General features: G+C 38.4%; 1 protein-coding gene across 4 annotated transcripts in view; it reads right to left on the bottom strand.

Moving 5' to 3' along the window:
* PARD3B (par-3 family cell polarity regulator beta) overlaps positions 1–22118 on the bottom strand; it is a gene marked incomplete at both ends in the record, with an annotated part of 962085 nt that overhangs the window by 465384 nt on the left and 474583 nt on the right. The gene's annotated exons all lie outside the window — the stretch shown is intronic.

The raw sequence follows: 22118 nt of genomic DNA, 5'->3' as shown, positions 1-22118 counted from the left end.
TGTCCTTCAGAAGATGAATGGATACAAAAATTGTGGTACATTTACACAATGGAATACTACTCAGCCACCAGAAACAATGATTTAACCAAATTCTTAAGAAAATGGCTGCATCTAGAGAAGATCATCCTGAGTGAGATAACCCAGTCACAAAAGAACAGACATAATATGCAGTCACTGATATTGGGATGCTAACCCCAGAGGCTTGCACTCCCCCAGAAACAACTCACAGACTGTGTGAAGTCCAAGAAATAAAGAAAACAAAAAAAATATATATTTACAAAACAAGAAGACTTTGACTATTTCCATGTTGCGTTTTGTTTTGCATGTACTTTATGCTCATGGTAACTATTAGGTTTTCAATGCATACTGTCAAGCCCTTGAAAAAATCAAGTACTGACTAAAAAATATATTCACATAGTTTTATGTAAAAATTATTTTAATATCTGAAAAAACAGTACTGACAAAAATGTATAATTTTAAGCAAAAATGTTTAAAATCTGTACATTTATCTTGGTTTTGTAAAATAAAGTCGTTTAAAAAAAATACTATTGCCTGCTCTGAGCTGTGACAGTCACAGATGCTCCCAAATTTTATAGATGTTTATTTTCTATGTCACAACATAATAACTAAATGAAATGTATGTATTTGTGTACACACACATTTCTGCCATTCACATGTACAAATGTGTATATGCACACACACACACACACACACACACACACACACACACACACCACACCACACCAATAAACATGAATGGTTTCTCCAGTAAAGTAGGAATCAAAAACAAGACTAGATCTTCAGATCCAAAACTCTGATTAAGGATTTGTTGTTTCTCACACATCCATTCGTCAGCAAACACTGCCAACGCATGTTGACTGGGACTCCTTGTTGACTCAGGACTTCAAAGGAACATGAGTCTGATGTGTTGCACAAAGAAAAAAAAAAGTTTGTTGTCTGGCTGTCCTGGAACTTTCTCTATAGACCAGGATGATCTCAAAACTAAAGATCCATCTCTGTTTCCTGAATACTAAAATTAAAGGTGTTCATTGCTACCATGCCCAGCTCTCCTGGTTTAATTTTAGTATTTATTTATTTAATGTATTCATTTTGATTTTTTTGTGTGAGTGTTGGGCTTCTGTGTTGGTATCTGGTGCTTATAGATGTCAGAAGAAGGCACTGGCTTCCCTGGAATTGGAAGTATAGTAGATTGTGAGCCGCCAAGTAGGTGCTCAAACCTAGGTCCTCTGCAAGAGGGAGAAAAGTGCTTTTTAACCTCTAAGCCATTTCTCTCACTCCCTAAACTGACTTTTTAAAATGTGTTTCATTTTAAATGAATAGCAACATTTAAACTGGTGCATGCATTTTCTAAGAGATGTTTTCCTTAATTCAATTTTCTGGTCTCCACACGGACAAATAAAAGTTAGGAAAACCTATAAGGTTAAGTGTCCTTAATAGTTGAGTGTAAAGCACCTGTAAACAGATAATATCTGAAAGTTTGAATGTTCATATTATCCTTAGGAAAGACTAAAAGAAGTAAGATCATACAGAAGCAACAAAGCAAGATTGAAAAAGTTTAAAAAAAATACCTAGAGAGAAAGATGTAACAGAATTCTAGAACCTGTGATGGTCATTCATGTCAACATACATGATAAGCATATTTATGCCCAAATAATTGACCTTTTATCTGTTTATAAGACAGTAAGCCTTTGTGTGTTTCCCGGAGACAATCAAAGCCTATTGTATCCTTTTTAAAGTTACCACACAATGTTATGGATAAAATAAAAATATTGCCATGATTTTTTTCTAGTTGCTGAGATGTGAGGTTGGAGATCAGATGTCTGCAGGACCCAGACTATAACCCTGTAGCTGAGGTGCCTATCCCTCTGCTGCTGCAGCTTGACTGGAACATCATTCACTCACTACTAGTCTGATTTTCCAGTCCTGTTCCTTTAACTACGACTGGCCTCATACCAGCCACATACACTTCTGCCCACCTTAGATTTGTGTTAAGTTTTGAAATCAGGATGTGAGTTTCTTCCACAATTGTTTTCTTCTTGCTTGCGGGCTCAATATTCTTAGCTTCTTATGTGTCTACAGCAATTTCAGATCTGGCATGTTTGCCAACTCCCACCCACACTGAGTATTTGATAGAGAACACACTTGATCTATACATCATAATGTCAACAAAAAGGAGGTTTTAGCTCTATATTGTTGGATCTCCCTCTTCCATGTGGAAGTTTGTTACTGATCCCTAACTATGGGAGGAACAGAATGTACTTTCTGGCTCTAACTTATTACAGGTTAAAGAATTTTCCACTTAGTTTTAGTCAGTGACAAGGAAAGGTTTTATTTATGTCAACACTATACATGATGTGCTAGACACCTGGAAATGTCAATAGCAATTTGAAATTAATACAGAGCCAGTTGGAGTGTGATAATCTGATCAAGCGGGATTCTGAGCTGGCTGCATTTTGAGCATAATCATGTCAACAACTACACACTTAAAGAGAACACACATCTTGCTGGAGACATGCTTGGTAACTGTCAATGGCTGCTGCTTTTGTAGAGGACCCAAGCTAAATTCCCAGTACTAGTGTCTGATGACTCCCAGCTGCGGGTCATGCAAGCTCCTGGATCTGCTACTCTTCTAGAATTACATACACTTGCATCCAGGCACACATAGTCCCACATTCATCCTCACAAATAATTAAACATAGAGCAAACTCCAATCAAACACATAACTAAAGCTTAAAAGAGAATATTCACCTCTAAGAGAAAACATGCAATGTTTGTCTTTCTGGCTCTGGGTTACTTCTTCCAGGATAATTGCTATTTAGCATCATTTATATAACCTGGAGTTTTGATTTCTCTTAACACCTGAATGATATTCCTGGATATAAATGTACCGGGTTTCCACTACTCATCAGCCAATATACATCCGGGGTGGTTCTACTTTCTGGCTACTGTGAGTAGAGCAACAATGAATAAGCAAGTATCTCTAAAGCATTGTGTGGGGTCCTTTAGTACACATTCGAGAGTTGGTCATATGAATGAAGATCTTGTGGTAGAATCATTTCTAGGTTTCTGAGGAACTCCCCTACTGAACCTCATAGTGGCTACAGCAGTTCCCGCTCCCAGTGATAACAAATAAATGTCCTCCCTTCTCCATACTTTCCAGTCATGAGATGTCATTTGCCTTGTTGATCTTGGCCACTGTGACTGGGTAAGATGTGATCTCTGAGTGTTTTCAACCTTGCATTTTCCCGACAGCTAAGGTTGTTGAATGACTTTGAAGTGTTTCTCAAACATTTGTGTTTCACTGAGAAGTCTCGGCTAAGTTCTAAACACTCCTTTTAAATTGGGTTATTTGTTTTTAAGATTTTCAGGTTTTTCTAATCTTTTTGCATGTTATAGATACTAATCCTATGTCAGATATATAATAGGTACTGTTTTTTTTCATTCTGTAAGCTACAATCTTTGCTCAAATGGTGTCATTTGCAAGAAATAAATGCATATCCATAGGCTTTATGTCTTAGACCATAGTCCCACTATTTGAAAAGTAGCATCAAAACCTTTCGCCTTGCCACAGCTATCATAAAAGAGGAAGAAAGTACAGTATACCATCTCAGCTACCAGGCAGTGTTTGTCACTTGCCGAAATCGCTTCTGTCTGTTGCAATAGCCAAACCCGTTAGTACTCTCTAGGGATGAGACAGAAGGCAGATGCCAGAGGCAGGACACAAAGACATAAAGCCAACTCCAAAGTGACCCTGACACTTCAGTGCCTCAAAACTTAGGGCAAAAGCAGCTGTCTCTTCTCGGATTATACAAAATCATTTCACCCTCAAACTTCAAAATTATCCACACAAATGAGTAAGGCACGCTTCAGCTTTTCCTTCAATACATTCAATGCATGGTGAAGAGTCACGAACTCACACCTATCTAAAAATGAAAATGAGAATTTCCCCTCCTATAGCTTACTTAAATAACACAGAGGAAAAAAATCTGTAAAATCTTGACTTTTAAACTTGGGAGGAGAGGCACAAAAATAACTCTTGATTATGGGGAACGAAAGGCTCAGCATAATGGTTGCTAAACAGCCCCCAGAGTTCTTAACTATAGTGGAGAAATATTAATGATGTGATTTAAAAATCCTGAAACTTGTCTCTAGAAATAGTAGCAGAATGCTTTAAAGGGTCTATAATTTTTAAAATAAAATCATTGCAACTTCTATTTTTACTGCTGTATTAAAATTGGGGTTGGAGATGAACTGCGGGGAATGTAAAGTGGGGTGCCATTGTAAAGTCTGTTCCCACATTACAACCCTTTCCTTCCCAGCGACCATGCATGGCTACTCTAAGTATATCCTTCACAGCTTCTATCACATCAGGCAACATGTATGTGGCCCTCACAAGAAGACAGGCTTAATTACTACATTTTAGAAAGAGTGAACATTTTTAGCAACACTTTTCAGGATCGTGGGAGCATTAATGACAGCCAGAATGCGTCGGATTTAAACAGCCCTGCACTATTTTTAGCTTTAAAAATCAACACTTACACAAATATTCCCAAACCAATTAGCAGCAGCTGGAAAGTAAAGGTGTTTACATTTCGTTACTACTGGTGCTAACGACAGCAAGTGCTCGAAGTCTGCCGGAGAGGGGGCCAGGCACCAGGAGGGCCACCTTCTCTTCAGGGGTCACCACGGTGTCAGCACCAGGCTATTCCTTGGTCGTTCACACTTTGTACAAATCGCTGGTTCTGTGCAGGAGTGCGTACATGATTCACCATGAAGTGCTGCTAAGTTAGGCATCTCACTCTTGGTGAGGAAAAAGAAAAATCAGAATAAAGACTACCTAAATTTTCAGTGTGTGGGCCTGGTTGGCTGTAACTGCAAAACCAGTTACATAGTTTGGTTTTCCATTTCTTTGTTTTTTGTTTTTTTTGTTTTTTTTTTTTGTTTTGTTTTTTAATTGAACAACTTTATTTTAAAAAACAAAGATAAATGTACAGATTTTTAAAGTATTTTTGCATAAAAGAATATGAATACATTTTTGTCAGTACTTGATTTTTTTTTAATGGTTTGATAGTATGCCTTAAAATCTTACTAGTTACAATGAGCATAAAGTACATGTGAAACAAGATGTAACCTGGAAATAGTTTCCCATTTCTAAGGAAAAAGATTTGGCAAGTTACCCGATCAACAGTCAGTTCTCTCTGACTTACGGATGGAGGAAGACGCATGGTCTTCTTGTCCTCCCCATATTTTAAACATTTGCATAAAAAAACTTGAATTACAACTGAGTTATGTTTCAAAACCTCCAGTGCATTTAAAAAGAAGATTTGCATTCTGAAAAGCCGGCTACAAGTTTCTTCTGAAATCACGCATGAATTTTAGAATGAGAGTAAGAGCAACACTTATCCAGTGAAGATTTCAACGGGAGGCTATGTGCCTGGTGCTCATACATAAACATAATGTAAATTTTCAGATTAAAATTCTGGGCATAATTTCAGAATATTTGTTTTTACTTTTTAGAACAAAAATATCTTGCTAAAGTAAAAACAAACTGCACTTGCTGTGCACACACTTGGAATTAACACGCATTTCAGTAGTCAGGCATTGTTCCACAAACTCTACCTAATGCATGTTTTTCCTGCAGCAGGCAGTGCCTTGCTGGGGAAGTCTCTGTTGACTCCACGGACCCGTCCCTAAGTGTTTCAGTTTCTGCAACTCAACAGTCAAAGCTTTTCCTACCTGCCTGCACATAATTGTATTTTATATCCATGCATTTAGACATTAAGAAAACATTTAAAAATGCTAAATTATTCATTGACTAAGTTATATTTTTTTTCTCATTTATTCTATTGTAACATGCAAACTCTAACGTGGATCAGACCCATTCGAGGCCTTGAAGAAACATATATTTCTGGGCCCTACCCTAAAGTTGGAGCAACAGGTCTAAGTAGACCCTGAGAGGTTTTGTTAGAAGTATCTGATGTTGTCGGAAAACACATAGGAGCCTTAGAATACTGTCTAGAAGTAGTAGTGTGGGTCTGTTCTCTGCAGGTAAATCATAAACAGTGTTGATCAACCCATGAAAGAATGGTGCTAACCTAGTCCAGTCACTTTCTATATACTTAAGGAAACAGAGACCCAGAATGGCAAAATGACTCTTCTCTCTTACATGCTATGATACTGGCAAAGCCCTGTTTCAGGATTCTGGAATCTCCATCCCAAGCTCTTTGGTTGTAATGGTGAATATTTAAGGAATGCTGACCCAGCTAGACCGTGCTTACCCACCAAGCTGTAGCTCTCACCATGGATTCTTCCACCCTTCAAAACCACTAACAAAGATATGCAGCCATGTCTTAGAAACACTGGCTGAACAAGCAGGCAAGCAAATAAGCAAACACACATTTAAATAAACGTGTTCTGGATGCTTTTCTTGACCTCAAGATAGTTCACAACTAACTAAATGTGTGTTTACTACATCCTTGGGTACGTTTTTGGGCTTGTTTTAGTGGTTTTTGTTTGTTTGTTTGTTTGTTTTTTGTTGTTTGTTTGGTTACATGTAGCTCTGGATGTTTTGCAACTCTCTTTGTAGACACAGCTGGCCTCCAAGTCACAAAGGTCCCCTGCCTCTGCCTCCCCAGTGCTAGAATTCAAGGTATGAGCCACTGCACCTGGTAGATTTCTAGGCATTCTTCTTTTGATTTTATACATGAACCCATTCAAGGAGAAAAGAATCATGACTTGTCCAAGATGAAGTCATGTAGCAAAAGTCATGATTAATTAAGACCATTACCTACTAAAATTTGGATTTGTGATCGAATGCAAACACATTAGCTATATACTCCTCTTAACTATCAACTTGACTGGATTTAGAATCACCTGGGAGACATACTTCTCTGGTGACATTTTTTTCAGTGTTTCTGAAGGTGTGTCTCCTAGGAAACTCTGAATCTAATCTAGTTGACACTAAAGAGTGATCATCCTCTCAGGAAAGACCAGTGTATAGCGGTAGGATGTGGCACTAGTCTCAGACAACATTCAGTTCCAGCTGAAGTGTCACAGCTGAATTGCTAGGGAGCAGACAGAACAGCTCAGGCCTCATTTTCCTCATAGGTAAAGGGGATGGGAGAGTTCTATGTATGTCTTGGTGGAGTACACAGGGAAGCTGTGTGATGAAGTACGGTAAGCCTCAACGGAGCAGACACACATACGATACTAATTTAAATCAATGTTTTCTGGATGCTTTTCTTGAACCCCCAAATCTCCTCTCCTTTGGGTATGCCTTTCAAGTTTCTTACCATATCCATTTGCATGGAATTTTAGGACCAAATCTACAGTAGGAAGAATATTTGAATGAAAACTAAAACTCTGAGTCTTTACTATGGTTCCCTCCTTTTCCTTTTTTAAAATTTTGTTTAATTGACCTCATCTTTTCTCTCACTGCTAATAATAAGAACAATTAGAGTTCATTATTAATATTTCCCAGGAATGTAAACTACACTTGAGAAGACAAAGGACATTTAAGATGTGAAATCCTTAATTATGCATATTCTTTCCATACATTACTGGGTGAGGTTTTGGGTCAGTTTAACTAGGGTTGGTTTCTGTTATTTGCATAGGTAAATATTTATAAATTGTCCTAAGTAAATATAATACCATTTGTCAAAACACTGCTATAAGTCAAAATGAGGCTAGGGAGACACCTGAATTATGTTTTGGAAAATCTGAGCAACCGCCATTGATTTCAAAGTCAGTGCCTCATCTACTCTGACAATCTTTAGTGAAAGACAGCGCCACTGTTCCTGTCATGCTTACTCACATATGTTCAAGTCCTGCCTCCTTTGCATCCTTGAGATCTGTCAAAGTTCAGAAGTTCAACAAGGCAATTCCTTAACCTCCTTTAACTCTCACTGCTTCTTTCCCACAGTCAAATAGCACTTTCAAAAGTGCCAAATGCAGAAGGAGAAACAACATATACATTTAAATGCAAGACAAAGGCAGGCATACTCGCGCTCATCATTTCAATTTATAATCGGATCCCTTTTCTCCATCTGGTTTCATCAAAGTTTCTACCGTTTTTTCCATATCATTATATTTATGAAGACTGCTAACACCCAGTGCTCAGATTAGCCAAGATAATGTTTACTATCTAAGCTCTGCCTCAGCTCATCAAATACCTGTACTCACATGGAGTGCCTTCCACCCCCAATAATGGCTGCTACCACTTTGTAAATATTAACTTTTCTTTCACTTACTCTGTCCCTTTAAGCTGCACTGTATTTTCAAATAGTTCGAGTCTAGCCATAGCTAAATGGACAATTTGATGATCCTAACACCTCAGTTGCAATTACCCAACCTCAACTAAAGCTGGTGGGTGTTAAAAGGCTTGTAGAAGTAAGATACATTCAGTCAGTGGGAGGAAAATAAAGCTCTACCCTAATCACTTTCATTCTGCTAAGTGAAATGTATTTCAGTCAAGTCTTGATGTAGTAAATGCATTTTGTAGGTTGGGGCAAAGCTATGCAAATTCAAGGGTGACTTAGGAGTGGCCCAAGATAAAAGAGCATGACACCATTAAAAAACTTTCTGTTCTGCGCACTCTTCATCCACACAGCCTCAAACCGACTTTCCCAATGGCCCACACACAATAGACTGCACCATAAAAATATGTGTCCCAGTGTCCAAACTAAAGATGTGTTCTATACTTCTGTCTGCACCCCAAGGAGACATGGTAGAGAATAAGAGGAAGGTGAGGAGGAAGTGGAGGAGGAGGAGTAAGATCATCCAGATGTGCATGCCTCTACACCAGCAGTATAGCTTTCAAAACTCTCAAACTTAAAGAATCAAGTTTTTGTTACAAAGCTCTTCTTATTTTATATACAATTAAATTTATAAGCCATCATAGTTCATGAATAAGGATATTTAAAGTATATTCCGGGTGCCTACAATCTGTACGGTTTTTGATCTGTTTTCATTGAAGCTCAGAGTTCCCCTCTCCTGCCTCACACACTTGTTCCTTTCCCATGACCTCATGTGTCCTGCCATGATCATTTGCCTTTCAATCTGTCACTCTTGCTGTTTGTTTCCTGCCACTCTCTTGGAAGGGCCTGGTTTCCAAAATGAGTTCAACAGTTTGTAAGATTTACTGAAAACAACAACAATGACAATAAAGCAGACAAAAACAAACAAAAACCAATTTAAGCAGGATTTTCTCAGACAGCAAGAGATGCTCTTGAGACAATCTTCAGAATCGTTTTGGCCAAGTGAGGGAAATTGGAAAGGTAAGGAGGGAAGAAGTGGGTGGACCAGAGCCTCCACCCCCTTGGGATCCCACATCATTTGCCTATAGCTTGAGATAAGGTGAAGATCTCTGAGCTCTAGCAGGCAGAGGGTGGGGTTGTCTTCCCATCAAAAGCAAACAAAAATCCAGTAGGGAGTTGAGAGACATCCTGTGAAAGTAGCTGTAAACAAGACCAAAAGATACAACGATCTCAGGAAGCAACCAGCATGTGTTTGCACTTAGCCTAGGACACCAATGTTCTACCATGTGCTACATGAGCACCAACAGTCCTGCTAATGGCTACAGCCCCAGAGCCAGGCTACTTTAGTTCTTTCCACTGCTGAAGGTCCATACTGATCTACTGAAAGGATCTCTCCCTTCAGCTATGCAGAGCTGATGTTTCAGCCCTAAGAGGGCAGTGCTTCCTTTGTAGTGTGCAGCATTTATTGATAATATGAAAGGCTTAGGACAGTTCTTGGCATGGAGTCTACCATACAGAATTGCCTGGCTCACTCTTCCGTACTTTCTCGTGCCTCCTGCTGTTTAGACCACTCTCTCTCTGAACTCACTGCACAGGCCTCATCACCATCACTAACCTCCTCATCCCCCATCTGCCCAGCCCTGGGAAAACTCATGGCACTGACCTGGGGAAGGCACTAATACCCTCACAAGCCTGCCTGCCTTGCTTCGTTTTGAAATCCTGGAGGCACGGAATGTGTCATGTCTTTCTGACCCTGTCACTTGGCAGAAGCCTGATGTGCAGTAAATATTCCACATGAGAGGTGTGCTGACTTGGTAGAATTTTTTTTTTTTTTACCTTAAAGACTCTCAGGTAGCTTTCAATAGAAGAAAATATTTATGATGTGCATAGTACTAAGAATGTCAGTGTTCAGAATATTATACTCTATGGGGAGGACTTGGGAAGGAAGATGTCACTGTCTTCACGTTCACGGCTGTGAGCAAGCTGGCACCATTGCCAGAGGCATGGCTGGAAAGAGAATTTAAAGTACATTTGAAATTTGATCTTTATTTATGGATTGAAATAACTGATATAAAAGAGAATGCACTGGTTTGTACCTGGCTAGTTATGGTTCTTTATATACGCTCTTATATTTTATTCATTGTAATGTATTTTAAAATATCTTTCATTATTTATAAAACGTAGTTAAAGTAATATTTAAAACCACCTAAGTCCCACAGCTGCCAGATACCTAGTTCAGCAGGCTGCTGCCTACTGGGACAGGAAGTCACTTTACAGCAGCTTCCTGATCCAGAACCTGAAGGAGCTTGGGGACGGGGGGGGGGGGGGGGGGGGGGGTGGGGGGGGTGGGGGGGGGTGGGGGGGAGGGTGGGGAGATGGGGGGGTTGGGGGGGTGGGGGGTGGGGGTGGGGGAGGGTGGGGGGGGTTGGGGGGGTGGGGGGGTTATGTGGCTGGAATCGGCCAGTGGATTCACTCATATAGTGAAGCTCATTTCGAATTTCTTTTCATGATTGTTTCCAGCTTCTAGTGCTGTCTGATCAATATAGTCAATTGTGGGTAAAGGGAAAAGCCAACGCTGTTCCCCTTCCCTTGTTTTCTTCCCCTTTATCCCCCCCCAACAAGCTGCCACCTTTCAGGGTCTCACCAGCTTCCAAAGGTCTTCACACCCCACACCTCATCACTTTTCTCAAGAGTACCCAAAAATTCTCACAAGAATTTTTCTCTAGGATTCTCTGGTGTCTAGAGTTGAGTGAAAACAGACTCTCCAGTGGGCCCTCATACTTTTTCCACAACTGCTAACTGCAGTGGTTTCCTTGAATCACCTGTGTCACCCCACTTTCCCATTCATTATTATCCCATACCTGTTTTAACATCAAATTCACTAGCACCTCACCTCACAGCAAACCAGTTATTTCTACTTCTGAGGGCTCTCAACGCTTGACCTAACAACCTTCGTTCTCTAGGAGCCCTCCATGTCAAAGTCACCAGAGGTAAACTTAGTTAGAGGCCATAAAGGATAAGATCCCAAAGAAGCCCTCAGTGCGACAGTAGTGGTTCCTCTTGCAATGAAGATACACTTAGGCACAGTCAGGATTCTGTACAGAATTACAGGGCTTTCCCAACACATGCACACACACACATACACACACACACACACACACACACACACACACACACACACGAGTCTGTGATGACTCCACAAGCTAAGCAGGGACATTTAAGTGTAGTATAATTGTATGCCTTTGCAGGATTGTAAGGACCTGGTAGAACAGAAGTAATACATATTTCACACGCATCCATGCACAGTGACAGCCACATGGAAATGATATGTGAACAGGGCAAGCAGTAGATCTGACAAACACAGCTGGAGTGGATGTAAGTGGGAATCCCCCTGACTCCACTCTCATCTTCTTGTGAGAACTGTCGCACAGGAGCATGGCTAAGTATGAATACCCTTTTGAGATCTGTTTGCAGAGGTCAGATCTTACTGCATACCGGACTCCTGCCTAGGCACTTCCCAGCATCAGTTATGTACCCTATGCTCTTGTCTTGAGGTTTGCATCCCGTATACCAAACTTCAGATGCAAATCGATGGGGAGTCACAGTTACCTTTTTTCAATACTGCATTCATCAGCTACTTTGTTTAGAGAGAAAAACTTTGGCCTCTAATGCTTAAATCTTTCTCTGTGCCCAGGCCCAGGCGATTGGTAGAAACGTGTAGTGAAAGCATGCTGTAATTAGATTCCTTAATTCACATTTTTTGAATTGCTTCTATCAGACAATGAGGATTTAATTTACATGTCATTTCTAGATGAAGCCTTGAGTCTCGTCTAGAGCTTCTAAATGGGCATCATTAGTAGGCAATTCTGTAGGTTAAGAGATTTAAGCAATGAAAAGTGGAGAGTGAAATGAAATTATAATGTATTGCATCATCATGTAGAATGCATCCAAACCAACTTCTCTCAGCCTCCCTTCCAAAAGGCTCCCCGACCAGTGTCAGCATCCAACAAATCTCCCTAAAGATGAGCGTGGCTTCCACCTCCTGAATTCTGACAAAAGGAAGCCACCTGAAAATACTTGAGTTTCATCAGTTTAGTTCATAGTTCATATGTATGTTTATAAAATATTTTAAGTTTGTGAGTGAGTGTGTGTGCCTTCCCACAAAGTGAGCTAACTTCTGGGACAAGAGGAATTGGACCCCCAGAAGTAGGGGATATGGATAGCTGTCAGTTTGTCTGACATGAGTGTTGGACATTGAGTTGGGCTTTTCTGCAAGAACAAGGCATGCTCTTAGCCACCAAGTCATCCCTGTAGTCTCAGTGAATACTCATAATCGTTATTGAACAAATTAATAAACAAACTGGCCCACCCAACCTGCCATCTGACTGTGTAGCCAAACATCCCATCATAGTCCTGGCATCTGACTGTGTAGCCAAACATCCCATAATAGTCCTGTCAGAGAAGCATAGGCTCCTATGCTTTTTTCTTAACTTCGTGGAAAAAAATCAAACCAAAGTCAAAGGATAATGAGTCGTTTGGTTAAATGTCAGTTCGCTCTAGTTCTAAGTATGTGAATATTTCCTAAAACACATTCTAATGAATAGCAAGAACAATAGCAATGGCTTAAGATTTTGAAGAAAATAATTTTCAAATCAGCAAGAGATCATTTATGTAATACCGCATGACACAACAAAATAGGTCCTCAAATTAAGAAGAAAAAAAAAAAAAGCATTTCTAAGCCGCATTTCCTTTGATCTGAATCAAATAGAGATCTCTTTTTATTCCATTAGTGTTAAGGTCCCTACCACCGCATCATGTCCCAGACATGGCAGGTCTAGTCAGGGCTGTGACCTCACAGCTTTACTGAACCTTCAAGGTTATACAGAGAAGTGCATGCTTCAGGCAAGGTGAGGGATTTTAAAGCACATGGTGACAAAAAATTTCTCCCTTAACTTTTTATTACCTCATCTTAGCTGAGTGCACTCAGCTATATAAAAAAACAAACAAACAAACAAACAAACAAACACAAGTGACTGTCACTTTTAAGGGCAACCTAAGCAGACTGACATTTCAGTATTTGGCAGCAGCGGGGAATGATACCAAGACACAAGAATTGTCAATTTATATAACTAAATAGATTTTTTTTTTGTTTTTTTATTTTGGTGGGGGGAGACATTCTCCGAGGAACTATCAAATTATTTATATACTAATAAAACATGTTCATTTTTACTCATGTGCATTTGTGTGTGCCTGCAATTTCGAATGTGTCTACACATATGCAGGCATGTCTGCACACCAGGGGACAGGTACAGCAATCAACTGTCAGTTAGCATCTACAACCTTTTATTGTTGGTTGGGTGTTTGTTTGAGGCAAGGTCTCTTGCTGGAATGGAGCTCATAAATAAGCTACTAGGGTGGCCAGACACCAAGCTCCCCGTTGACCCATGTCTCTCTGTCTCCCAGAACTGAGATTCTAGGTAGACAGAGCCATGGTCAGCATGCTGCATGTTTGTTTCTAGGCATGAGTATTTGGCACAGAGGCTAAGAAGGCTTGGACTGTGGCTTTTGTACTATTCTGAGTGATTGCTTCATGAAGTTAGTAGTGAGTCCTGGAAATCTGTATTGACACAAAAAGGCCGAGAAAACAGACAAAAATTTATAACAAAAAGAGTGTAAGTCAGTACATCTTTTATTGATAAGATGTGAATTTATTTTACTGTGTTCCTAGACTTTTCCATTAAGAAATAATAGAATTTGGGAGAGTTAATTTGTAATTAGCATGCAATCTTTCATCCTGTGTCACACCCCCTCCCATTTTTTTGTTCAGTCTCATGGATTAGACCCAAAGCCTCACACACACCAGCACAAGTACTGTTCCAGTGCACCACACCCGTCTATTCCTCTGCATTCACAGGATTATGGCCCAAATGGTATGAAATTAGTCTGTTAGCAAAACTGCTTTTCCCATTATTTTTCAAAGCAATTCAGTCGTTTTTCCAAAACCAGTTTACTTCCTTTCACTCATTATTCTATAGAGCAAGACACCAAACTATTTATTTCCATTTCATTTACCTGAATAATTCAATTCCTTCATGTACCGTTGCATTGAGCCTTCTTGTCTTATCTTAATTGATTTCCTCATTTAAGCTCAAACTTGTCACATTTTAATTTTTCCTTCAAAAGGCACTTACTGTCCAATTGTCAAAGGCGTCATGGACTGTGCTTCAGTAATTATCTTTGGTCTCCAATAGGGCACTAATGATAACTTCCAGTGTGCAGATCTTACTGTAAAGACTGGAGAACAGCCCAAGCCATCCGTACCTTTGTGAAGGCGCAAACTCAGTAGTCACTTTGTTTGCAGCTGAATCCCTTCAGGACCCAGTGCCAGGTTCTGAATCACATTCATATGAATGCTTTTGCATAAAAATAGCTCAAACTTTAGTGCTGCTCTGGACTGGAATAATTAGCTTAACCTCCCCCCCCCCCCCCCCCCCGCTTCCCCCTGTATTTTCTGCTGTCATATTTGAAGTCGCATTTTCAGAAGTTTCTGTGTATTAATTCTGGTCAGTAAGTGACATCTGTGTGGAATGATAATGGAGTTGCTCTGTTTCTTTCTACCCTGAGTAACTCTGGCAGTCAGGGTTCGGGCAAACCTGAGAGAGTTGTTTTCTCAGTGATGTTATTGAGCATGTTTGGCTGTTTGAAAAGGTCTGCTATGGACACTGATGAACGGAACATCCATTTCAGGCAGTTATCCCGTACAATTCACCTCTCTTCAACGCCATTCACCTTTTTTTCTACTTTCAGTAATGCAATATCTTTAAAAAAAATATTTTAAACTAGATTTTCTGCATTACTGGATCTAGTCATAAAAGTACGTTTTGTGACATGTTGGAGGCCTAGTAAATGTTTTACTATTTTGATCTATAATCCAGAAGAGAGCAAGAACAAGTAAATATATATGTATAATACCATCATACTTGATGAATTAAAAAAAAAAAAAAAAAAAAAAAAGAACAACCAGACAACAACAGCCACCCAAACGCTAAGGGGATAGAAGCGGTATAAAAAGCCAAGTTCATGGCCCTTCAGCTTGAGGACCACTAATATAAAATGAAGAAATCAAGTAGCAAATTTATATTTTATATCTTTTACACTGGACAAAGAAGGGAGACAGTTTTATTAATTAACAGAACAAGCTTTTTTTTTTTAAGCTGAAATTAAGGAAACAAAACAGGAACTCTGATCTATTTCCCCCAAATACAGACTACCTTCAGCTTCAGCTTGCATGTATTTTTAAGCTAGAAAATTTCCTTTGTTTTTGTTGTTAGTAATTTTCTCATCAAGAAGAGTTTTAAAAACATGAGAACAAGAGGAAAACTTAAAATGCTTAATTAATTTTGACAGCAATTGTACTAGTATGAACCATTAAATTTCCTTGTAAGACTCTGGGCAGTGAGGCCAGGGGAGTGGCACTGACAATGTCCATATCTAAGATCTAAATTTCAATCATCTGCTGTGTTTGCAACACCAAGCTCTACAGTGTGCCTGGAGGGATGGCTTAGTAGCTTTAGCATGTGGTTTTGAATTGCTGCATTCCCTAAACTGCACAGTGTAACTCATCCCCTAGTTCTTACTGGTCCTGGATAAACAGAAAAGGCACAAAGTCATTGGTGAGCCATTCATCCAGAGACTTTTATTCCTCATTCATCCAGGGAGTGATAGGTGGCTCCTCAGTCATCTTTTTTTTCTAAGTTTTATAAACTCTCTACAGCCTCCAGACTAATTCTTCCCTTTATAGCTTAGGACTCCCCTCCCCTTCCTCAATTTCACTTAGAAAAATTTAAAAAATAGTAAGGAATAAGTTATTTTTAAAAGAGAGACATACTTGAGAAATAATTCAAACATCATCCTCAAACTACAGATGCTAAGCCGCAGCCAATAGACAAGACTGGAAGGAAAGTAACTCCAACCATCCAGAGCTACATGTACTGGATATCTGGCCTCTCAGGAAAAATAGAGAAGCCCCTGTATCCACTCCATGTAGATGTGCATTTGGTCCTTATTTCTTTTATTCTATGGGCACCTTAGAGAGGCTCCAAGAGCCCTGACAAAGAGCGTTCCTCTGTGCGCATATACCTGCATTGCAGAGATTTCCAAAGAGCTGTACTTCAATGCCTATTTTCTGAAGTGTATTATTCCTGTAATATTTACTGTCACCTGGGGGAAAAACAGTAGGGCATATTGAAGTCTTCACTAAAACAGCAAATTAAGTGAGATTAGAAATGCCATAATTAATTAGGCCAGCTCTCCATCACATGAAGGGCCGGAATCTACGCCGAGGGATAGTAATCTGCTCAGAGACTAATAGAGCCGGTGACTCTAACAGCAATATGCTCTGTGTCAACAGCAGCAGCCCTTCAGGTTCTGGAGAGCAAGAAGGTTGACTTTACACTTTTTCTCAGCACTGTGTCACTGTGTCACTTTCTTCTGCACTGGAAACTTCTGACCACATTTAGAGCTTACTTCATAACATATCCTCTCATATAATGTACCAATCTGATAAAAATTCCTATCATTTCAAAAAAGTTACATATAATGGAATATTCACAGAGATCTAGTTATATTTTATTACTTGATTGACTATGGAACGTGTACCATTTTGCAGTATAATTCAAATGTATACATAAATGTATTCTAGCTATAAAAATAAGAATAGAGGTTTTAAGGGTCAATATTTAATAGGAAAATATAAGATATTTTAAATGATGACAGCCTTAAGGAAAATGGACAAAGGATTTGAAAGCCAGCAGCTATAGTTTAAAATACACAATTTTCAAGAGGACAAATGAAAGATAAATGTAGACTTTTATTTAAAATAATAAACTTGGTTCTGAGGCTGATGTGGCTTAAGTGTGTGAGTATTTGCCTGCACATCCAAGGGCTTGAATTTGATCCCACATAAGAACAAAATAGTGAATTAAACATAAAACAGTAACACCATAGATAATTTATAATGTATTATGCAATGATGCTTTGTAATGACAAAAGCTACTTTTATCTAAAAATAATTCTACTTAACTTGTGTTTAAATGGATCTTGTTTGAATAAGAACATGTTCTTTTTTTAGAAAAAAACGCATTCCACAGATTTTTTCCATTATTGAAAATGAAAGAATTAACAGCCATTTCTCGAACTAAAAATGTAAGATCCAACAATAATCTTTTCAAAGGACAAAGAGATTTCTTCTACAATGGAAAAGTAATGATATTTTCCATAAAATCATGACAATAGAGGTTTTAAGTCAAAGGGCCACAAGATAAACCAATGACATAAAGTTAAAAAACACAAAACAAAAACAAAAAACCAACCAACCAAATGAATTACCCCACTACCACCATCACTCCCAAAATAGAAAAAAAGAAAATGTATATCTCTATTGTCATCCACTAGAATAATAAAATATAATGTGTGAGGTAAATGGACATCAATTATGTAATGACAAATGTACAACAGAGAAAGATAAAATTACCTCCCACTGAGCCTCACAACACAGCCTGGGGACAGCATTGGGGGAGGGAGCCAATGACTAGGAGGAGATCTGAAAATCTAACATCATAAGGGGCAGTTTAAACAATACTTCTCAATAACTGGAAGCTTTTTTGTATAAAAGACAAAATGTCTTTGAACAGAACAATAAGAACATTTAGTAGAAAGGATATCGGAATTGGGATCTGACACTTTTCTATGCAATCAAAAATATATAAGGACAAATGAGGAAAGAAAAATGTAAAGAATTTTGACGTACTAAGAAATAAAACACAATGATTAATAACTAAAATTACGAATGCTCTATGACCGTAGTATGTTTAAATAAAATTTGATATTGAAACACAGAGTAATCTATACACAGACCAATAAATAAACCTATTTATAGAATGTTGTGTAAATAACTCATATGAAAGAGCAAGATTGGAATGTATGATAAAAGTATAACGCATAAGTTCTAATATTAAAATAGAGAAAATAGTAGATGGTAGATTGCTGTGTGTAAGCAGGTGAGAGCTGCTAAATACAAGGCTAGAGTCTGTGATTGGACAGCAGAAAAGGAGGGCGGGCTCAGAGCTTTTGAGATGAAGGAGAGATAGGAGAGAAGGGAGAAGAAACAATGATGAGAAGGACGACCCAGATCCCTGTGGCTTTAAAGTCACAGGTAGCTATGAATATCTTACAAGGAATGGATAATTACTGGACAATTTGTCTTATCTAGATGGACAGTTTATATCAATATCAAGCCTAACCGCAGAGGGCAGATGCTGGGAATGGTAGCAGAGTTCATAGCGAGAGAGCAGTTAGAAAAGTGGTCAATGTACGGGGCTAGCCATGGAGGCAGTGAGACCACTGGTGAAGAGAGTAGCTGATGCTAGCATGGCATGGTGCCTTTTTACATTTTAAAATTATTTAATGCAACAGTAGATGATAAAAACATCAAGGGGACAACAATGAGGGTTTTATGAAGGAACCCACTAAGGACTAAGACACAAGGACCTCTCAAACACGAGTCAAAGAAGACAAAAAAGAAAAAACATGAAGTTGGTTTTTTTCTTAATATATAGAATTCCAAATTTAATCTCCAGGTCTTGATATCCTACAGGAAATGAAGAAGTAAGCTATTGATTCCACAAGGCTGCCCTCTGACAACTCCAGTAGAAATATGGGTTGGTTTTCCCCAACCTCAAGGGCTCAAACTGGGAAAGAAAACTTGAGCAAAGGGAATTATAAAGAAAGAATTCTAAACGTTAGAACAGGCAGTTTAGCAGTTGAGATCTGACTGAGGGCAAACTTAGCTATTTGAATACAGCGTAACAGGGATGGCATTAGCTGGTATTTGAGGCTTGGTTAATTGCAGCTTGGGATGTCTGCATGGTGATTCTGCTTGAGCGCCTGTTATTCAGGAAGCACACTGAAGGATTTACATGTAAATGTCATGACGCAAGGAAGGGGTCTGCAATATGAAGGCAAATTAAAGTGGAGAAGAGTAGGTTGAGTGACTTGTACTTGGGGCAGAAGCTTGTTTACCATTGCCTGCTGTTTCTTCTGCTGATCTACTTTTGCATATGTCTAAAAAATGCAATAACCATGAGAAGTGTTAAAAAAAAAAAGAATTGGAAATTAAAGGGTAAGCATAAAAATGGGGAGAAAGACAAATAAGGAACTAATGAAATAGAAGATACAGACATTTTGAAATCATCACATTGACTTTTATAATGAAACCAGCTCACAGATTACTTCCTTCATTTCATTCATCTCATTTGGGAACTGCAGAACTGAATATGGTCATTTTCAGGGTCTTCTTTTTCACCTTCTTTACATTTTCTGTTACTGTGACCATGATGTGTATGTGGTGCGTGACATGTGCTTGATGTGTATGTTATGATAGAATGTGTGTTTGTGTGTGTCTGTTGAGATGTGATTGTGTGTGTGTGTGTGTGTGTGTGTGTGTGTTGGTATGTGATGTGTGAGTATATGATTTGTGTGTCTGTTGGGATGTGATGTGTGTGTAGTTATGTGTTGGTATGTGGTGTGTGTGTATGATTGTGTGTGTTGTTGGTATGTGATGTGTGTGTTTGTGTGTGTGCACACATGTGCTTGGCTACATGTACTGTGGATGGCCTACAGTGTGTTTATGGAAGTCAGAGGACCTGTGCTGTTACTTGTTACCGTCCACCCTTTGAAAGAGGCTTTCTTTTTGGTTACTAATTACATATGCCAGGTTTCTGCCCATTCTCCTTTAGACTTTAGTCTTAATGTAGGAGCGCTGGGATAACAAATGTCTGCTACCACAAGGCTTTGTGAGGGCTCTAGGGATTTGGAATCAGGCTGTCAAACTGGCAGGGCCAGTAATCACTCATTGAGCAACCTCCCCAGCCCTGTGGAAAACTTGTTTTGCTGATGGGGATATGAGTCCTCTGAACATCAGAGAATACCATTTCATAACTGTGTGGTTTTTTTTTATTAATAGGCATTTTTAAATTTTGGTTTCATTTACCCTATAATTATATATCTAACTGATGACTTTTACATTCTCTTAGAACAACTCCAGGAATACCTTTTCCATATGACCAAATGCATCAAAATTATTCATCTGAAGATATTTATACTAATCTCTTTTAAATGAAATATCTACGCTACAACTTTTAAAGAATTAGGAGCAAGTAAAAAGAAAATATATAAATAAAAATGGAAGCCAAAGTGGTGAGAAATGGATACACACTAAAGAAAAAGTAATGGAATCAACAGCTTATTTTCTGAACCGCACACACAATTTAAGAAACAAACAACAACAACAAAAAGGATGTTGATTATCAGTGTCAGATACAGAAGCACACATGCATAGAAAGCCCACAGATCATAAGAGAGAGATATTATACATGCCAGGATTATATTTGACCACCTAGATGAAATGCTTCAATTTCTTGAAAGAGAGTAATTTCCAATAATGACCCAATAAAGATGGAGGTACTAATGGGCTCTGTATTATCCAAAGAAATTGAATTTATAATTATCAATCTTACAAAAAAGAATACCAGACCCAGATTACAGTGCCTTAAACATTTGAGAAATCAATTAAACTAGGGCTACAAAAGCTATTTCGGAAATAGAGAACATAGTCCAATTCTTTAATAAGATCAGCTTTGGAATGACACCAGTGTCATATACAATATTATTTCAGAAAGGAAATCATAGCCCAGCATCCCTCATGAACACGTACACAAAAACTAGCATTGTAGCAAATTAAATCTAGCAATATGCACATGGGATAATAGATCTTAATTAAAAGGACAGATATGGCATTAAGATATCCATCACTATAATTTACTTTGTTAGAATGGCAAAGAAACAGCCAAACAAAAGGGCATTTGATAAAATGTAACATGCTTTCTGATTAAAACTTTGTTAGGTATAGGTTCTCCTTCTCCAACACACCAGAAGAAACTCATCTATGAGAGCATCTAGCACTAACATTATTTAATGGTTAAAAACTGAATGCATTTTACTAGGAAGGAAAAATGAAAGGCATCTGCTCTTAAGACTTCTCTCTAACATGATATATTAGGTCAGAACCAATGCTTTAAGAGAAACAAAAAACAAAACAAAACAACGACAACAACAACAAAAAAAAAAAAAAACCAACAAAAAGAAGAAAAAATAAAATAGGAGTGGAGAAAAGATCAGGCTTAAGGACTAGAAATGAGGTTTCCAAGTAAGATTTCTGTTCTAATGAAATTAAGGCAATGGGTGGAAAAATAAATGACAGGGAATCCCTGTTTTATGCCCTAAAATACCTTTTAGGTAGATCACATGCTTAAAATGAATAAAGTTCTCAAAAGTAACAAGATAATAGTCACAATCCAGGCATCGGAAAGATATTAGATAAGGCAGTAAAGTACTAACCTTAGGGGAAATATTGATAATTTGAACTACATGAATAAAAATTATTTATCAGAGTTGTTATGCAGAAAGTAAACAAACAAGCAAATAAAAATAACAAAGCAAGGTACACACAGACTTCCACAACACAGGGTTTTATTGAATGGGTACAAGGAATATCTACAACTGGCTGAAAGAGGAAGTAACTAGACCATGTTCATCAGAAACATGGGCAGGGCAACCAGATAAGCACTAATATGCCCAAAATTATCTATGGAAAGATGTTTACCCATTATTGGTCACTAAAAGTACAAAACAAAACCTAATTTGAGTCATTACATACCCATACCTTGCTCAAAATGAAGAAAAGTATTGTAAAAAATGTTTTAGATGGTCTGTGTATCCACTTAA

The sequence above is a fragment of the Micromys minutus genome (genome assembly GCF_963924665.1).
Source record: "Micromys minutus genome assembly, chromosome: 19".
Taxonomy (NCBI): domain Eukaryota; kingdom Metazoa; phylum Chordata; class Mammalia; order Rodentia; family Muridae; genus Micromys; species Micromys minutus.
This window is presented reverse-complemented; position numbering and strand designations above follow the sequence as displayed.